Genomic DNA, 14,118 nt, shown 5'->3' with positions numbered 1-14,118 from the left:
GAGCCATAAACACAACATTTTTTAAAATGTCATTTTGTGAGAGTCATACAGTGCTCACAGTGTGGCTCCTGTAACAGCGCCTGAAAAAAACTGACTTTATGGCTCCTGCAGAAAGAGCCATATCTGGCCCTCAAGAGAGCCAGATATGGCTCAAGAGCTATACATTGCCGACCCCTGTTCCAGAGCCTTATTTTTTCTAGACATGAGTTTCATTTAACCAAGTCCTGGTGATACTTACAAGATTAAATGCTCATCATGTTATCTACATCTTGTGTATTTGTGACTAGACATTGAAGTCATCTATTTTCTTGTTGTTACCTTTCCTAGACTATTTTCTCCTTTGAATTTTTGGATATCTCTTGTTAATCTTCTTGCTACCTCATAGCTATTCTACATGATATATAGTTTGGTGAATATATATAAGCAATGAACCCATCAGAATAACTAGGATATTTTGACACATTGTAGTCAATCAATAAACATTTATTAATATTTTCTAGGAGAACAAGGAAAACATTTAACATAGTAACAGCAATATTGTGGAATGATCAAATGTGATACATTTAGCTACTATCAGCAATACAATGGCTCAGGTCAATTCTGGGACTTGTGAAAAAGAATGTTATTCACCTCCAGAGAAAGAATTGTTGGAGTCAGAATGCAGAATGAAGCATACAATTTTTTACTTGTTTATATGAGTATATGTTTTGGGGTTTTGATTTTTTAAGATTATTCACTTACAAAAGTGAACAATATGGAAATACATTTTGCATGTTAAATCCAAATTGAATTGCTTGCTAGTTCTAGGAGATGGGAGGGAAAATGGAGGGAGACAATTTGGATCATATTACTTAAGAAAATTTATGTAGAAATCTAGTACATGTAATTGGTAAGAAAATTTAAAAATTAATATTTGTTGGGTCCTGGACCAAGTGCTTCAGATAAAAGATAGTCAAAAGACCATCTCTGCCCTCAAGGAGCTCACAGTCTAATAGCCCCCAGATATTACTCTGTCTGTAGCTGTACAGAACAATTTTCCCTAACAATTACTCTGATTTTTTTGAGGGTCCCCAACTTACTCCATAATCTTTTACTGCCCGTGCAAACCCAAGGGAAGTCTAGGGAAAGAAAGATGTGTAACTGGACTTCCAATTTCTCTAAATCAGTGATGGTGAACCTATGGCACAGGTGCCAAGGGTGGCATGCAGAGCTCTCTCTGTGGGCATGTGGCTGCCCTTCCCCACTGCCTCCTAGAGTTTGTTACTAGAAAGGCAGAGAGACTCTGGCAGAGCTGCTCCCTTCCCTTTCTCTACCATGCCTGAGGACATTCCTCACTTCACCTGCCCCTCTGCCCAGCAGCCCAATGGGAGTGCTTTGGGGTAAAGGGGGGTGGGAGTGGGGCAGACCTGGCACTCAGTGGAGGGATGGGCATTGCACTTGGTCTCAGGGGTAGGGTGGGGGTAGGACCTGGCACTCCATCTCTAAAAGATTCGCCATCACTGCTCTAAATCTATTCAGAGAAGGACATTTAAGTATGGTGGTCTCACATTGGTCTCAATCTCTATATTTTTATTTCCTCTTTCATTTATAAGTCTGGACCCAACATTAATTTTTCCACTAACAACCTTTTCCTAAAGCACTGAGACATTTACAAAGTCTCTTTGCTCTCCTCATCTCTCAAACTCTAGTTGGCCTACCAATCCCTTTATTCCATTTGTGTTTTCATTCATTCCCATGTGCAAATGGTTGGCTCTTCACTCACAAATTTTAAGCCAAGTAATTCTTTGTTGATTGGACTTTTCAATTTTTTTTTGGTGATCTGGAAGTGGTGGATAAGGGAAGGAAGAAGAGAAAAGTATAAGATTACAGGTTTAAAACTGGCAGAGCCATTGAGTTCATTTTACAGGTGAGAAAACTGATGTACAGAGAGATTAAGTGATATATGCCCAGAGTCACACAGCTGGTAAGTGCCTGAGGTGGGTTTTAAACTCAGATGTTCTTGATTCCTAGTACAGTGCTAGATCCAAATTGCCTTTTGTTTATGCACTATACTTGCTTTTGTCCCTTGAAGAAGGAACATCACCAATCATCCAGAGCATGGATTCACCATCATGGTATCTGACATGCACAAAACAGAGAAAGTCTTCAAACAACATGGTACTGATGGGAATGTTCTTATAGGAAATTAACATTCATAATTTAGCAAGCTTTTTAATTGTCCAAAGGCTGCATTCTTCTAATATAGATATTCTATAGACATTTAACAATGCTTATCTTTTTTCCCTTCTTTGCTGAAAGTCAATTACTTTACTTTATCCTATTTTCTGTTTTACAAACTCAGTCCAGTAGACCTGAGCCTGGGATCACCTTCTAGTACAAAGTGAGCTAATAAGATTACATATATATTTGGTGATATATTTCTTCTTCCTTTGAGGTCTTTTAAAAAACATCCCTTCCCTTTCTTATAGCATTTTAGGAAAATTAATAGATGCTATATGTGTTGAGAAGTCAAACATACAGCATGTCTCTTCTTAGAGATAGCATAGGCTTGTGAATCGTATGGAGGAGAGGGTATCAGAAACTTCAGGGGACACATCAATCTCTGGACTGAAGTCTATGACTAAAAGATGAAAGTTGGCTTTGTGAGCAGAGAGATTAGAGGGGAAATTTCTATTCCTTTACTCCCAAATAGGAAGAGGGAAGCTGGATCCCTGAACAAGAAGGACCAAAGGACTGGCAAGTCAAACCACAAAAGAGACTATCAGAAAATTTGGACCAGTGATTCTCAAAGTATAGTCCAAGGATCTCTAGAGAACTCTTAAGACCCTTTCAGGGGGTCGAGGAATTCAAAACAATTTTCATAAGACTAAGGCATTTTTTGTGTGAGAAAAAAATTTGACCCCTATTCTAGCTATTTATTTATTAAATAAAATTAATATTAATAAATATTAAATAGCTTTTGGCGCAGAGTTCTACTTCAGTTTTATTGCAAATTGAACTTTTTTGATATTATATTTGTGTATTAAAATACTATTCCCTTTTCTAACTGCATATTTGTGTGATGCCAAATATTCTTCAATTACTTCAACCAAAACAAAATATAGCAACAGAATGAATGCAGAAGAAGATAAGAGAAATTTGGCTATTTTCTATTAAGCTAAGTATTATAATATCTGAAAAAAACATGAAAATAATGCTATTCTTTTTTTTTCTTACATTTTTAAACCCTTAACTTCTGTGTATTGGCTCCTAGGTGGAAGAGTGGTAAGGGTGGGCAATGGGGGTCAAGTGACTTGCCCAGGGTCACACAGCTGGGAAGTGTCTTAGGCCAGATTTGAACCTAGGACCTCCTGTCTCTAGGCCTGACTCTCACTCCACTGAGCTACCCAGCTGCCCCCTTTGCTAGTCTTTCTAATTTTTTTTTGTTTTGGAAAATAATTCTTTTTCATTAAAAATTTTTTCATTAATAAATTCAAAAAAATTCATTAAAATTATATTAACACTTTAATAGGTTTATTATTGTTATTTTAGATGAATTAATATATAATTTATTATTTTGTCATTTTAAATTTCAAATACAGTAAATATTAATAGATATAGTCCATAATAAACAAAAGCTCTTTGGGGTTTCTCAGTTTTTAAATGTGCAAAAGGAGGCCTGAGTCTAAAAAGTGCCTGGTTGCTATAATTCAGCAGGAGTTATTTGATCATCACAATAACCCTAGAAACTGAGGCAGATAGAGGTTAAGTGATTTATTCAGGATCACATAGCTATTAAATGTCTGGGGCCAGATTTGAACTCAGGTCTTCCTGGCTTCATTCACTGTAGCATCTAGCTACATCAGCAACCTCCTAGCCCTGAATGATCCTTCCCAGCACTGAATCTATGATGTTTATATCAGTTCTTGATTTTTTTCTTTTTTCCTTTTTCCTGCTTGCTCAGAAACCCAGGCTACTCTTCCTGCTCGTGTCAGCCCCTTCTGCAAGTCTCTTGCCCCAAAGGAAGGCTATGTGAGAATATCTATTCACAGAATCGCAGAGCAGGAAAGGCAGCGAATTTGAAGTTGGCCAAGAATCCTCTCTCTTCAACACTCTCAACAAGGGGTCATTCAGCCTCTGCTTGAAGACTTTGGGGCGGCTCTAATTGTTAGAAAGGTTTGCCTTCTCTCTGACACTTCCACCTCATTCTACTCTCTGGGACCAAGAATAACAAGTCTAATCTCTCTTCCCCTTAACAGTTGGTCAAAGGTGAACATTTTTTTTTAGGAGTTCTTAATTCTTAATCCCTTCACTTCTTCTCCATCAACCCCTTTCCTCAGTTCTGTGCAAAATTATTCCATGCTTCCTCAATATCTGCTGGGTGACGTCTACACTCCTTTTGCCTGACTGTAAAGCTCTCCACAGTTTGGCCCTCGCCCCAGTCTCACCCTCCCCGCCTGCAGCCCATCCCTTCCAAGTGTCGGGGTGTCTGCTGGGTCAGTTACTGCTGGGTCAGTTTCCTTGCTCCAAGCTGGCCACGTTCTTGTTGTTCCAGGCTTGGATTCCTTGTCTTAGTTAGAGAGTGGCCAAGGATCAAACCATGAGCCATCCCCCAGACACATGACAGGACATAAATAAGCCTCCCAAGCTCTTGACTGTCTTTCCCACAAGGTCAACAGCCAAGGACACACAAAAACAGCCCAGAGAGAAACGGGAAGGAGTGCCCCAAACCACTGCTTCTGATCACCCTTCTCTGGCCATCCTCTCCAAGGCTTCACCATCACATGATCACAAAATGCAGAGAGCCCTGGACTTAGAGTTGACAATAATGTAGCTTCAAGACACTTGCTAGCTGTAGGACCCTGAGCGAGTTAAATTCTCAGCCTCCGTTACTTCTTCTGTAAAATGGGAATATTAAGAGAACCAACCTCACAAGGATATTGTAATGATGAAATGAGATCGCACAGGTAAATGCTTTAATTATCACAAATCTTGCAAAGGGATGAACTAGCTTGGCTTATAGCCACTCTGATCAGAGTATGGTCCCTGCTAAAATCTTTTTTTTTTCTTTTTGGAACTACTTTAATTTCTAACGTGTCACCTCCTCCACTCCAGCACAGGCTACCTGCTAAATATTGCCTTTCCCACTTACCTCAACTCTTTTCTTCCATACACTCCATGCTAGAGCCAAACTGTACTCTTCTCCATCTCTTGCCATCCCCACAACTTCATGCCTTTGTGTCTTTGTTGTCTCTGGTCACGTAGCTTTCTAGGCAACGTGATTTTAGGGTCCCCAAAAAGACAATTTATTACATGGAGATGCCTCTCCCTCTCTGGCCCTGACCAATGGCCTGAGGGTTGATTCTTGTTAATCAGATAATTGATATATATCCCATAGCTCTATTCAGTATTTGGTAATGTGGTAATCAATTAAATACAAGTAACTCAAGCAGGTTGCTTGGCCCACCCACCCAGCCACCAGGGGCCCCCTTCTCACAACTGAGAGACTATTTGCCTCAGCTCATGCCTTTTTATAGTGTTGGCAGCAACTGTCTTCTGCCCCTTGGCTCATGGCATCTGGGTAAGGTTCCAACTTCCAAACAGTTGGTTGTCACTCAACTTTGCTCTCCATTTTCTTATCAGAAAATTATATTATAGGGGCAGCTGGGTAGCTCAATGGATTGAGAGTCAGGCCTAGAGACGGGAGGTCCTAGGTTCAAATCTGGCCTCAGACACTTCCCAGCCTGTGTGACCCTGGGCGAGTCACTTGACCCCCATTGCCCACCCTAACCACTCTTCCACCTAGGAGCCAATACACAGAAGTTAAGGGTTTAAAAATGTAAAAAATAAAAAAATAATAATAATAAAAGAAAATGATACTATACTTATTAAAAATATATATGATATGCCCAGGAGTATGCTGAAAAATATTTTGTGTTTTTTTTTTTCAAACCTTACCTTCCATCTTGGATTCAATACTGTGTATGGATTCCAAGGCAGAAGAGTGGTATGGGCTAGCAATGGGGGTTAAGTGACTTGCCCAGGGTTATACAGCTAGGAAGTGTCTGGAGCCAGATTTGAACCCAGGACCTCCTGTCTTTAGGTCAGGCTCTCAATCTACTGAGCCCCCAGCTGCCCCCTGAAAAATGTTAACAACTGACTCACACACACCCACACATACAAAATGTGCTTTTAAGTTTAATTTGCATTATGAATACTTTTCCCATCACTTAAGTCTAGATAATCAACAGAACAATAAATTAAGCTTACACGGAAATTTTAATAATTAGCTCTCTTAAACCTATCCCAGCTGGTAGCAATATACTCATGACCATGGCTGCCCACTCTAGACTGCCTCAGTCCATGAAATTCTTCTCATCATTAGAGAATCCTTCAAGAAGGCAGTAATTACCGAACTCCCTTGTTAAGCTACAAATATGTTCCTGACTAGGGAACTGTGTCAGTCCTTTCATGCTTACTGATACTTCATCACAGATTCATTTATAAGTTAGGAAATCTAAGGGAGAAGGACTCTGAGGGGCGACGGGGCAGATACGGTTTGACACGCAGAATTCATATGTTAGGAAAAGTACAAAGTATGAGTCATTGCTTGGTATGCATATGTTTAAGAGGAAAACAAATTGGAGAAGCTCCAGAGCCAAAAAAGGCAATGGGAAAGTGCTAACAAAATTTGCCATGTCATTTTCCCTCCAACCATGTTAATTATGGCTTACCATTTCCTCCCTCTATCCCGAAAGATGGTGATTCCTCCTATCAGAGTCCTTCCCGTGTATTTTATATCTTCTTATTCCTCGGGAGTGACTTCTTGCTCTCACCCACGACAGGCTTCCATCGTCTCTTCTCGCTCTCTTCTCACACCATTCAGACTTCTTTCTTCTTACTTCCCCCATCTCATATCTTCAGTCTTCCCCAAAACGCCTCTGTGCCTCCCTCTGAACGTCTTGCGAAAGCCTCCTGTGTGACCTTCTCAGCGTCCTTGAAATGACCACATTATGGTCTCGAAGGCTGAATCTACATGTGCTGGGCAGAAGTAAGTGGCTGAGAGGTGGGAATGAAAGGAGGACTTGGGAAGTCATGGAGGGGTTCCAATTCCATTTGGTTTTTTTCTGAAAGACTGTGTGGCCATGTGGTATACTTGGGGGAAAAAATGGTGTTAAAACCAGAGGATTGGGTTTAAATCCTGATACTGTCACTGAGTATCTGTGTAGCTTCTTCCCTGGGTTTCATTTTTCTCATCTGTAAAATGAAGGAATTGGAAAAGAGTTCTGTGCTACTATGATCTTATTTAACTCTGGAGGATTCCCTTCTAGGGCCTGCGCTAAATAGTACGTCCTATCAATAGAGTGCCTGATCTACAGTCAGAAAGACTCCTTTTCATGAGTTCAAATCTGGCCTCAGACATTTACCATCTTGGTGACCCTGGCCAACTTAATCCTATTTGCCTCAATTTTCTCATCTGGAAAATAAGTTGGATAAGAAAATGGCAAAGTACTGCAGTATGTTTGCCAAGAAGAGTCAGACATGACTGAAAAATGACTGAACAAACAACGGCACTTACTAAAATGGCATAATAATGGTCCTTATAAAACATTCCCCTATAAACCTGGAACACACTCTCTCACAAATACAGGCCAGACGGGTGGCAAGAATGGGAACAAAATTAAATTACAATGATAATGGGGAAGATGTTGGAAAGTTTGGGAATGATGTATGAGGGGAGAAAAATAGCCATGAGAAGAGGAAAACAGTATGAGAAATAGAAATTCTTCCTCCATTAGGTCTAAGAAGCAAAAGCTTTAAAGGAAGGCAGAAGCATTCAAGGTGGAGTCAGAGAAGCTAGTGCCAAAGGAATTTGTAGGCACTAGATTGGTGATTCTCAAAGTGGGTGCTACCGCCCCCTGGTGGGTGCTTCAGTGATTCGGGAGGGCTGTGAGGGCCACAGGTGCATTTATCTTTCCTATTAATTGCTATTAACATTAAAAAAAATTAATTTCCAGGCACACTAAGTAATATTTTTTCTGGAAAGGGGGCAGTAGGCCAAAAAAGTTTGGGAACCACTGCACTAGATTTTTGTTCTTTCTCCCTAAGGGACCTTAGAGATCATCTAATATAACCCCTTGAATAACATAGATGACGAGACTAAGTTAAATAATTTTTCTTAGGGTAATATGTGTAGTGAGGCAAGATTAGTTTAAAATTTCATTTTAGGGGAGGATATTGAGTTGGTTTTTGTTTTTGAGCACATAAATGGCAACATGGCCTCTTAATTTAAGAGATCTTAAGGAAACATATATGGCAAAGATAATTCAAAACAGGGCCTAGATGAACTTTCTTTCTTTGTAGAATCCTCAGTCCTTCACCCCTGAGTGATGCACCCCTTTGGGCCATTTATTTATCTATAAAATTTGTATTTATTCTTGATTGCCAAAGGTTCCAGTCCTTGAATCTGCTTTCACCAATAGATGCATTGTCTCCTACTGGTCCAATTGGTCTCCTTCAAAACTACACGAATAATGTGAAGGGGAGGAGAAAGAAAAAACTATCTTTGGTTTAGGAAGAGAGGTCTCTTCTACAAAGGGTTCCAAGACTTGACAACCCTGAAGAGTTTAGTTATTTACCATTCCCAGAGGCATGGCTAATTAATTTTCTCAATCAGTAAAATGTTTGTCTTCATCTCAATAAGAAAGTTTCACACCTGATAATAAGATCTATCAGACCCCTCCTAAACACTTTCTGTTTACACAGAGGGGATGAGGAAACCCCTCCTTCCTTATGCTTCTGTTATGTAGTGAAAAGTTGTTCTATTTTCTGCATATGTGATGGAAACTAATCTTGCCTCACGACACATATGACCCTAACAAAAATTATTTAACTTAGTCTCTTCATCTATGACATTGAAAGGTTATATTAGATGATCTCTAAGGTCCCTTTAGCTATAAATAAATCTACGATCATATGACAATGCTTTTGCTGCATGTATTTGTATCTTTTTATAAGTGGTCTTTTTAAAAAAAATCCTTCAGGGATTTTCAAATTTAATCAAAATATCTTTTTATGAGCCTACTAAATTTCTGTATTTTGGAAAATACGTGACCTCTAGCAGTACACAGTGAAATTGTGTCTTCTTCTTGGGAAAGCTTATTTACTGAAGCAAAAAGCAAAAAGATGTGAAAGACCAAATTCTAAGATAGTGGACAGTGCTTCCATTTTGCACTAGAAAAGCAAAACATCTTCTTTAAATAAAGTGAAAATATAAAATCTGCAGGACACTTTTTTTCTTGATTAAAAATGTCCTATAGGGGCAGCTGGGTAGCTCAGTGGAGTGAGAGCCAGGCCTAGAGATGGGAGTCCTAGGTTCAAATCTGGCCTCAGACACTTCCCAGCTGTGTGACCCTGGGCAAGTCACTTGACCCCCATTGCCCACCCTTACCAATCTTCCACCTTTGAGACAATACACCGAAGTACAGGGGTAAAAAAAAAAAAAATGTCCTATAATTTACAATGGCACTTCTCAGATTTTTGGATGCTTCTGAATTGCATACCTCCCTGCTCTTCCCTCCATCCCTACCTTTTTAGCTTCCCTTTGTGTTTTGTCTTCCCTCATTAGATTATAAACTCCTTAAGGGCTGGGATTGTCTTTATTTATATCCCTAGCCAGTGCCTGGCACATAGTAGGTACTTAATAAATGTTTATAACTGATATTTCTCTCCCTGACTCTCTTTCTTCCTCTCTCTTTCTTCTTTCCCTCTTTCTTTCTCTCTCTCTTCTTCCTTTTCCCTCTCTCCCTCACTTCTCTATCCATTGTGCACAACCTAGCTGCCCCAACACCAGGTTCTAAACTCTAACTCTTCTACTAACTTACTCTGTGGCCATCTACAAGGCACTAAATCTCTCTTAGCCTCAGTTTCTCAAAATAAAGAGCATGGATAAGATGATACCTAAATTTCCTTTCAATTCTAACATTCTGGGATAAACCAACATTTTGAATGAAAACCATTAGCATCCTCCTCCTTTCATCCTGTGGTAATCTCGAGGAATTCTCTGGCAATAAATTTTTTTTAAGATTAAAAAAAAATTTTTAGTGTCCTTTGTTGCACCTCCTTCATCACTTCCCATGTGTTGTATCCTGAACACTGCCAGCGTTGTCTGCTCCTAGACCCTCTTTTGATCCGGCCTTCCTCAATCACAGAAAAGAGAAGTGGCTTGTCCACAACTGACAAGTCTAAGATGCAACTGAGAATCTTAAAATGGATTCCTATTATTAGAGAACAGCCAAGTGTGTCAATCTGGCACTCATGGCTTTCTACAATCTGTCTCCAGCTCTTTGTCCAATGTGTCCGTACCACTTCCCTTCATCGATTCTCTATTTCTCCAAACTCTTTATACATTGTTCCTTAGATATACACCACAATTTCCTTCCTTCATGCCCTTGCCCACTGGAGAGAAGGATATGGGCCCACCCTCTGCCTGGCAACTCTCACAAAAACCAACAACACTGAATGAAAACCATTAGCATCCTCCTCCTTTCCTACTGTAATGATCTGAAGGAATTCTCTGGTATTAAAAAATCCATCTTTGGCTGTTGATGTCTCTACCCAGTTGCAAAGCTCTCTTTAATGGCACCTTTTCCATGTAGCCTTCCCTGACTGCTCCAGCTTTTGCATCTGACTCCATACCACATTTAATTAGTTATGCACTTAAATCTAATTATTTGTCTCTGTACTCTATTATATACATAGACTGCTGGACTGTAAGATCTCTGAGAACAGGGACAATGTCTTGTTTATTTTTACTTTTAGGAATATAGTTTTTCTTTTCAGGAATTTCCCTCATATAGTAAATTGCACAGAAGAGATGTTAAATGAATATGGCATGACTGAATGAAAGTGTTAAGTGTTGAAGCATTTACATCCTTGGATGTCATAGTGAGAAATCAAGCTTCTTTGAGAGGCAAAAAATCTGATGACTGTTTTGACTTCTGGAAATCCCAGTTTTGTTTTATTTTTTAAAACTCTTATCTTCTGTCTTAGAATCAACACTAAGTAAAGGTTCCAAGGCAAAAAAAAAGTGGGCTAGGCAAGGGGGTTCAGAGACTTGTCCAGGGTCACATAGCTAGGAAGTATCTGAGGTCACTTGATTTGAATCCAAGACTCACCTCCAGCTCTAGCTCTCTATCCACTGATCCACCTAGCTATCCCTAGATATAACAGTTTAAGAGGGACACTGATAAGTTGAAGAATTCCCAGAGACAGACCTCCAGGACGATCAAGAGCAGTAAGCCTGTGTCGTATGTCCTTTAGATTATAAGTTCTTTAAAGGCAAGGACTATTTTTTAAAATTAATTGTATCCCTAGTACTTAGCATAATGCTTGGCACGTAGCAGGTATTTAATAAATGTTTATTGGATTCATTGGATTAGATATGAAGATCAGTGCCAGGAACTAAGAATATTTAGCCTGGAGAAGAAAACTCGGAGGAGAGGGAGCATTTGTTTGAAGGACTGTTATGTGAAAGATGGATCAGTGTTGTATCTACCCAGACCACAGAATCAGGAACAATGAATGCAAGTAGGAAAATGTAGGCTTGGGTGGGATATCAGGAGGAACTGCCCGGCAGTTAGGACCTTTCTGGACTATCCCATCATACTTCAGCTGCTTTCTACCTCTATCTCTTTGATTTTAAGGAGGGATCCATGGACCAGACAATCTTTATCCTTTGGACTTGGCTATCGTGTGTCTCTGTGCAGTTACCTCTACCTTTTCAACTGTCTTCTATACATTGTCTTCCTCCATTAGAATGTAAACTCCTTCAGGGCAAGGGCTGGCTTTCTTTTGGTTTATACTCCATATCTCCAGTACTTAGGACAGAGACCCTCACATCACAAGCTCTTAATAAATGTTTGTTGACTTGATTTGAAATGAGAATTGTCTAAGAGGAGATTAGACCTCACAAGGTGCTGAGTTCTTCCTCACTGAAGATATTCCAGAAGGTGAATGACTGCTTGTTAGGTATGCCCTAGTCAGGGTTCCTTTTCATTTATGTGTGAGACTACGTGGCTGATGAAATTCCATATTTCTGTATTTGCAAATATGTAGTTTATTTCTATTAACACTCAGAACATCCTGGAAACTTAATCTTTATAATTTCAAAAAACTAGAAACGGAAACTTAAATTTAAAACATTAGAAAATTGTTTTTAAACAGACTCCAGTCAGATTTGATGTAGAAACTATGTGAAGGAATCTCCAACTCCTAATGGTCAAGTAACCTCTTGGATCATCTATTACATTGCAAGTTCAGAGTACAGTATCAAGGACACTAGATCTGGAGTCTGAGAACTTGGGTTAAAATTCTGCTGAGGTCCCTTTTGTGATTTGCAATAAATTACTCAAACTTTCAAAACCTTGTGCTTTTCCTCTGTAAAATGGGGGCAGAGTGTAGGAGAAGGACTGAAATATTCTCTAAAATCTCTTCCAGCTCTAAATCCCAAGAACCCCAGGGGACTCCCTTTTACTAAAGTATCCCTTTGACCATTTGCCTCAACTCTGGTACTTGTAGCCAGAGACCCTCCCAAACATTTACCTTTATTCTAGGAGAAAGTGAGTGAATAGCTCTCTTTCCTTTCTCTACTTTTCCTTTGACAACCAAAGTGATAGAAAAGCCTTTTCTCTGGAGTCACTGCAGGACTTGGGATGAAATCTAAACTCTGCTATATACCAGTGGTGACTTTGGACAAGTTACTTAATTTCTCTGAGTCTCAGTTACTTCATATGTAAAATGAAGAGACTAGACTAGATGACCTTGAGGTCCCTTCTAGCCCTAAATCTATGATCCTTTGAATCGATTAACTAAATTACAAAACCACAAATGTCTAACTTTACAAATATGTGATTGATTAATGCGCTTGAATTCTGAAGGAAGGGAGGGGAGAGTGTTAGCTAAGTATAAAAAAAAAATAAATCCTATAAGGATCAGTGAAGCAATGATTTTCAACAATACTAAAAGGCAACTGAATTCAGGTAAATTAAAATCATCACTTTTGATCCCAGAGACAAGATGATGAAATATACTTATTCTCTCAGTAGAGACTTGAAGGACTATGGGCATGCACTGAAGCACTACAGATCTAAATCAACCACTATGTTGGTTGGTTTTGCTCAACTGGTTTTCTTGTTGCAAGACAGAGTTCAGAGGGAAAGGAGGCATAACAGGAAATTAAGGTGATATGAAAACAAAAGAATTCTATAAAATATTTTTTGAAGTTTAAAAAGTATTTTAGAACTGAAGTAGCAAGGCAGAGACCAAAAGGGGGGAGGGGAGGAATATATATATATATATATCATGTTTACCTTATCCTAGGTTTTCTTCCCTTCGATAGTCTCGTTGTTGACCTCCTTGTTTCTTCTCTGCTTTTTCTTCAGTCTTGCTTCTTGCTGATTTAAAACAGAAGTGAAAGAAAACCCACAAATTTTTAATGTTCAATCAACAGTGTTGGCCAATCATAAGCAAGGAGGAACGCTCTTTCTGGACAATAGAATATTGAGGCTTTTAAACATATCATTATTGACATGAGAATGCTTTTAGTCCTCCACAGCGGTCATAGTCTTTCTTCCAAGGTCAGGACTAACCAACTAAGAACTCATGAGGAGGCAGAAAAATAGACCCGATTCAGTATAGCTGCTATTTTTCCCTTCTTCACTGACTTCTTGAAAAATCATTAAAGAGGTCGTTGGATTCCATCAGAAGCTTTAAATGGCTTTAAATTTTCAACAAGTGTTTGGGTAACTTTAGTGACTCTCCTTGCCCCACTGCAAAAATGAAAAAACTGGGAAACAAGATCACTTAGAACAGATCTAAAATAAGAAAAGCGTTTTTCAGTGGCAGCAGTGACGCTAGGGGATGAGTCACAGCATCCCAAATAGCTAGATTCATAAGATTTTTCTCTGTCTAAAGTTCATACACAGAAAGTGTCCTCCCCCAGAGGGGCATTGCAACCAATACTTTGTCAACTCTTTGATGCAAAGACCTATTCTGACAAGAAGTGAGGGTTACTCTGGTGATCAAAAGAGTGAGGAGGGCAAGACTTCTCACCCCATATAGACCTGGACATAAGAGCCC

At 39.4% G+C, this 14,118-nt stretch overlaps 1 protein-coding gene across 1 annotated transcript in view; it reads right to left on the bottom strand.

Annotated features, from left to right (window-relative positions):
- The window catches only part of CYSLTR2 (cysteinyl leukotriene receptor 2), a 48,252-nt gene extending 34,803 nt beyond the window's left edge, over positions 1-13,449 (bottom strand). The window contains exon 1 of the mRNA XM_044666041.1: positions 13,350-13,449. The gene's annotated coding sequence lies outside the window, so the exon portion shown is untranslated. The remainder of the gene's footprint in view (positions 1-13,349) is intronic.
- Between the last annotated feature and the right edge of the window lie 669 nt (positions 13,450-14,118).

This window comes from Gracilinanus agilis, chromosome 3 (assembly GCF_016433145.1).
Source record: "Gracilinanus agilis isolate LMUSP501 chromosome 3, AgileGrace, whole genome shotgun sequence".
NCBI classification, from domain to species: domain Eukaryota; kingdom Metazoa; phylum Chordata; class Mammalia; order Didelphimorphia; family Didelphidae; genus Gracilinanus; species Gracilinanus agilis.
Note: the sequence above shows the minus strand (reverse complement) of the source record. Positions and strands in the feature narration are given on the sequence as shown.